Raw genomic sequence first — 6508 nt, 5'->3', positions numbered from 1 at the left:
GGGAGAATTAGCTGAGAATTTGTTACAGGGAGTGGGGAAGGCAATCTGGTCCCCTAGATACTTTTGCAATTGGATAATAACAGAGCCCTGCAGAAGCAGACAAGGATGGAGAACATGTGGTCCTTCAGATCTTGATGAGACTACAATTCCCATCAGTCCTGTGTAGCATCCCCAATGGCCAAGGATGATGGGAGTTGTAGTCCAACAACATCTGGAGGGTCACAGGTTCCCTGCACCTGCTAAATATATCTAAACCAGAGCAGCACACAGAAATGCTGTTTACCTTCCCGCTGGAGCAGTACCTATTTATCTACTTGTACTTTCAACTTTCGAACTGCTAGGTTGGCAGGAGCTGGGACCGAACAATGGGAGCTCACCCCGTCACAGGGATTCGAACTGCCGACCTTCTGATCGGCACGTCCTAGGCTCTGTGGTTTAACCCACAGCGCCACCTGCGTCCCACACTCCCACATCTAGAGGGTCTGTTTAATCCAGCATTCTTCTTTCCCACCCCCGGCAAGCGACATTGCCCAGCCAAATGCCTTTGTGAAGCCCACAAACAGATCAGCCCTCTCCAGGGGCCTACCACTCTCAGGTTGAAGGTCCCATTTGGCCTTCATGGACTGAAAGCCTCAGGATAATTCTTAGCCTCTGTGGATTTGTCTATCTCCCCATCTCAGGCAGTGAATTCTATAAATTAAGCTTCCATAACTAATCCAGTTCTTCAGTCCAAGAGGATGTAAAATCAAAGCCTAAGTACCTCTGTGCTAACACCTTGGTACCCATTCATCAGAACAGAAGTGGAGAGGACCTCCGGTCTGCAGGTCAACCAGCCAGTTTGCCCTGCGACACCACTTCCCCCAAACCACGCCCACCTGTCAATCAGCTGATGGCATTAGGTGATGGGGGAGGGGCTCAGTCCTGCCTTGTGCAGCTTCCCCAGTGTGTTCCCAGTAGGGAATGCTCTGGCATAACAAAACCTCGGCAAAGAGCAGGATTGGCACCTCTGCTCATCAGCTGGTGAATGGAAAGTTCAAGCCTGCATGTTCCTTGTTGACCGCTCCCCTCCAGCAGGTCAACTTTGGCATGGTGCTGACATCATCATGATGTCAGGTGGGGGAGGCCTTCTGGGTAGGGTGGGGAGATTAAGAACTGCCACCACCTTCCAGGCCAAAAAGGTTCCTCACTCCTGTACCAAAGTGCAAGGATAAGGAGCGATGATGGTTCCTCCGGGGCAACAGCCCAACTGATGGTGAACTGTGAATCACCGTGAGATACGGAGATCATATTAGGGTAAAAGCCAGAGCTCCAAAGACAACCTTCGCTGACCAGATACATTTTGGACCACAGCTCCCATCAGCCCCAGCCAGGACTCTTAAGTGAGTCTGTTCCTTGCCTTACCTCAGCTAGACCAAGCGTGGAAGGTGAACAGCAGGTTGAAGGCCACACACTTGAGGAAAATGACTCGCAGTCCTAGCACGGTGAGGGAGAGGAGATTCAACTTCTCGTCTGATTAAAACAAAGGATGGGGGAAGACAGAAACAGAGAATAAATGTCACAAAAGAACAGGCTACTGCCTTCTTTGGGGGCTCATGGACAATTTGGACGATGAGTGTTGTTTTTAAAGCAACGAGGTCTCTTCTGGACTCTCGCTATTTTTGTGGGAGGGATTCAATCACAAACTGGCATATTTAGGTTGGCCCAATTAAAGTGGATTAACGTGCTCAGATGCATGAAGGAGAGGGCTCCTAGCCACGATGGCTAAACCCGGTTGCCACAGTTGGAGGCAGAAATGCTTCTGAATAATATTTGCTGGAAACTACAGGAGGGGAGAGGGCTCCTGTGCCCAAATCCTGTTTGCTGGCTTCCCACAGGCAACTGTTCAGTCACTGGGCAAAAAGGATCCTGGTCTAGATGGCCCATTGGCCTGATCCAGCGGGCTCTTCTTACGTTCTTAAGCAACAAACCTACTTTTCTTTTTAGGCCAGAGTGCGCTATTATTATGCCAATGGCATGTTGCAGAATACAGCCCCCCCTTTAATATTCTCACTGGGTCTGCTTTAGTCAAATTCTGGCAACTAATCTACAGACAGCTAAGGCAGAATGGCTGGTTGTCAACCCTACTTGCTCACAGGGGTGATTTCTAAGGCAAGATTATGATTTGATTTTCATTCGGTTCCCAGTCAAGTTGCACATCCCTTTTTGCACATACGTACCTGTCTCAAAACCGCCTGTTGTCTTTTCTGAGCAGGTGGTTGCAGCCTCTGTAACAATGATGGGAATGGCAATTAATGATGATGATAAAGGATTATTACATTTTCAGTTTTCATTGATTCTCTTTCCTTTATCATATAATTTTTAGTGAAGTTTTAAAATTACAAGGAAAGGGGGAGGGAATTGGAGAAAGAAAAGAGAGAAAGAAAAGAGAGGAAGAAGTTGCAAGAAAAGCATTATGCAGCATCAATGCAGGCATGAAACATGCATATAGCAAAATATGAGGTAAAAGGATGGGATTGAATTTCCTGATCCCTAGACCTCAGGAAGCAAGGCTGGTGACGAAGCTATTGCAGCTTCCAACCTGTACACCACAACTTGCCGGGTGTGGTGTCTCCTCACTGAATTGTTTTAGGTGGTTGGTAAGAAGAAAACTGGGACGCGGGTGGCGCTGTGGGTAAATCCTCAGCGCCTAGGGCTTGTCAATCGCATGGTCGGCGGTTCAAATCCCCGCGGAGGCGTGAGCTCCCGTCTGCGGTCCCAGCTCCTGCCCAACTAGCAGTTTGAAAGCACCCTTAAATGCAAGTAGATAAATAGGTACCGCTTTATAGCGGGAAGGTAAACGGCGTTTCCGTGTGCTGCGCTGGTGCAGGCTCGCCAGAGCAGCTTTGTCATGCTGGCCACGTGACCCGGAAGTGTCTCCGGACAGCGCTGGTCCCCAGCCTCTTAAGTGAGATGGGTGCACAACCCTAGAGTCAGACATGACTGGCCCATACGGGCAGGGGTACCTTTAAGAAGAAAACTTCCTTTTCTAAAAATGCTTTCACACCACTGTTCAGTTTTGGCCGGTTCGCCTTTGTGGACAGTTAAAGCACAAATAATCAATCAATTCTTTTCCCCAAAATAATCCTGGGACACTGCAGATCACCCCTCGCTGAGCTACAGTGTCCAGCACGCTTGAGAAACTGCAGAATTATTCTGGGTTGAAATAATGTGCTTTAAAGAATGTTTCTTTATGTGACCTTTGTTTTGATGGCTATTTTGGGTTGTGGTTATGGGGGCTTAGCACAGACACCAACGGCTGTGGCTTCAGCGGGCAAAGTTGCTTTTTAGCGTTTTGGATGGTAAGCTGCCTTGAGACTTTTTGAAGACCAGGCAGAATATATAGATTTTCAGATCATCGTCCAATTGGCTTGCAAACATTTATACAGTCTGCTTTTTACCTGCTGACTCCGATGGAAATCTATTGTTATTTTGCTCAGCATAACAACCATCAGTGTCTTTGTCTTTGCCCCAGATCACTTCGCCATAGCTGGGTGTTTCCTTGCCACTTTCTTTCACTATGACGACTGAGCCATTGACCTCGTGTTCATCAATTCCATCAGCCCCCACTCTGATGGGTGCGGGGGAAAAGTCGGTGATAAGGCAGGCAGAAATGTCTCTGTCTCCTTCCTTGTGTGACTGTAGTTTGTAGACGGAAGGATCAGATTGCTCAAGCTCTGAATGGGGGGAAACAAAAGGATAACCAGAGGTTAGAACCTGCAGCTGAAATTGACATATGCCGTGAAAGTCAATGCCATACTAATAATGGCCAAAGGGGTGGGTGAGAGGCAGGATTAAATTATCCATCCATTCCGCAAAAATCTGACTCTGATTACATATGATCTCCCCTCTCGCTTTCACTGGTCCTTCAAGAAAAAGGCATTCAAGGCATCTCAGAATATCAAAATGCACCACTCAACAATAATCGTCAAAGAAAATATCAGAATAAATCAGTAGCAGAGAATCTCTGCCCCTCCAGATATTGCCAGACTCCGATTCCCATCATCTCTGAGCATTGGCCATGCTGGCTGTGGTGGACTTATAGGAGCTGGAGATTCTGGAGAGATTCCATTTATCCCTGGAATAAACAAACTGAAGAAAGGTTTGTATCCAACTAAGTCTTAGGCCACGTTCACACCATGCACTTATAGTGATGCCACTTTAAACCGTCATGGCTTCCCCCAAAGGATTCTGGGAGCTGTAGTTTGGTAAAGGTGCAGAGAGTTGCTAGGAATCCCCTGATCACCTCGCAGAGCTACAATACCCAGCATTCCCTGTAAAAATGGACTGATTTGTTAAACAACTCACTGTAGCTGTGAGGGGAATAGAGGGTCTGCTAAGACCTCTCAGCACCTTCAACAAACTACAGCTCCCAGAATCCTTTGGGTGGGGGGGAAGCCATGACTGTTTAAGATGAATCATGAATCATAGAGCTAGTCAACCAGTCTCGGAATGCAGGCTTAATAGCACTATAAATGTATGGAATGAATGCAGCCCAGGGTAAACAGAGAAATTAATGCTTCGGTGTTAGCCATTCTTCTCAACAAGCATATGTTGGAATGTATGTTGCAACAGCTTGCTCTTTGTAGAATTACCATTAGCTACAACCCCAAGTGAGCAGATGCTTGTTTTGCATTGTTCTGCAGTGAGCAACTGGCAAAAAGTTTGCACCGAAGGACCCCGTCTCCTCCACCAAGCTCTCGCTCAGTGCAACCGAGAGCACACTCCTCCAGCTCTCAGGAACCATTTCCCAGAAGCGCCCACAAAGTTCACACCTCGCTGTGGGCTGTTGTTTCGCTATGAGGATGACGGGACAACCTGAGAAGCAACCCACAGCCCTTCTCTACAGTTCAGTGAGTAGATGAAGGCATATCCGCAGGTTCCCCAACCCTGCTATAGAGCAACTCCAGGGTCAGCAGCCGACGAGCGACGACTAATCCCACCAATAACTACAATAAAGCTTAAAATATGCGTAATGGTGAATTGGATGGTACTGAACAGGCAAGGTCCAGAATTCTATGTGGACACTGGGGCACGGTTGGAATTTTTGCATAAGCCATTTTATTTATTTATTGAATTTATATACCGCCCTACACCCGGACATCCCATCATTGTGGTTCCTGCATTTCAGGAGGTTGAACTTGATGACCATTTGGGTCCCTTCCAAATCTATGATTCCCCCTTCTCATTCAAATATACTTAATTCTGCATATGCCTCTTGCACAGTGAAGAATAACTGGATCCAAACATATTCCAGAGCATATTATTTCTTTTTTTCCTCTCTCTCTCACATACACATACATACACCCTGACACACTTGCAGAAAGCAATAATAATAATAATAATAATAATAATAATAATAATAATAATACATTTTTATTTATATCCCACCCTCCCCAGCCAGGGCTCAGAGTGGCTAACAACAGTAAATTTAACACAGTTTACATAAAATCACAATCAATTAATTGAAATACATTCTAAAGTCAATTCATTCTAAAATCAATTCAGCACGCTAACATTAAATTTGCACCCTAATCCCAAAAACTTTATATGAAAATAACTCCTACTGAAATGTATGGAAGTTCCACAAAAGGTGTTTGGGATCAAGACAATAATTTCCATTTAGGGCAGCAGATTCCTAGATTCAGGATATTCTAGAAAAGCTTTAACAACAATTACTGTACATAGTGTACACATTAGATTATTTCACTGTGATGTTATATAAACCAAAATATGTTTCTGTTTTAAACTGACCGATTTTTACCTAATATTTATTGGTGTAAATAGATGTTTAAAAAGGTATTTTCCTGGACAAGTCTGAGTCAGACCTTTGGTCCATCAAGCTCAGTACTGTCTGCACGGACTGGGAACAGGTTATCCAGGATTTCAGGCCAGAGTCTCTCCTAGCCCTACCTGGAGATGAAGGGGATTGAACCAGGGACGTTCTTCATGCAAGGCGGATGCTCTACCACTGAGCCACAGCTCCATCCCCATTTGAACATTTCCAATATTTGACTTACTTGGTTTAACACTCAGTTGAGTCCCACCTCCAAACAACAATTTGTTAGCAGTTCCTCCATAAGTCACCCAGTGGGTTACAGTAAGACAAAAACACATCTTGACATAATAGGGAAATTCATGGGAGCACAGAAAGCTACCTCCAACCAAGGTAGGCCAATGGCCCAGCTAACTCAGTAAGGCTGATGCTAACTTGCTACGCCTTTCCAGGATTTCAGCAACGTCTAGGAAACACAATGACCATGTACATACTCAATAGACAATCTTATAGAATTCCTTCAAACCAAACCATAACAGCAAAAAGGATATAGAATTGCTTCATAAACTGAAAACAAAATTTTACAGACGATTTTACATCATCTGTAAAATTTTATTTTCAGGTTGTGAAATTTTATTTTCAGTTTATGAAGCAATTCTATATCCTCCCACCACGCTGACGAAGAATTCTACGAAA

This window comes from Podarcis raffonei, chromosome 13, assembly GCF_027172205.1.
Source record: "Podarcis raffonei isolate rPodRaf1 chromosome 13, rPodRaf1.pri, whole genome shotgun sequence".
NCBI classification, from domain to species: domain Eukaryota; kingdom Metazoa; phylum Chordata; class Lepidosauria; order Squamata; family Lacertidae; genus Podarcis; species Podarcis raffonei.
Note: the sequence above shows the minus strand (reverse complement) of the source record.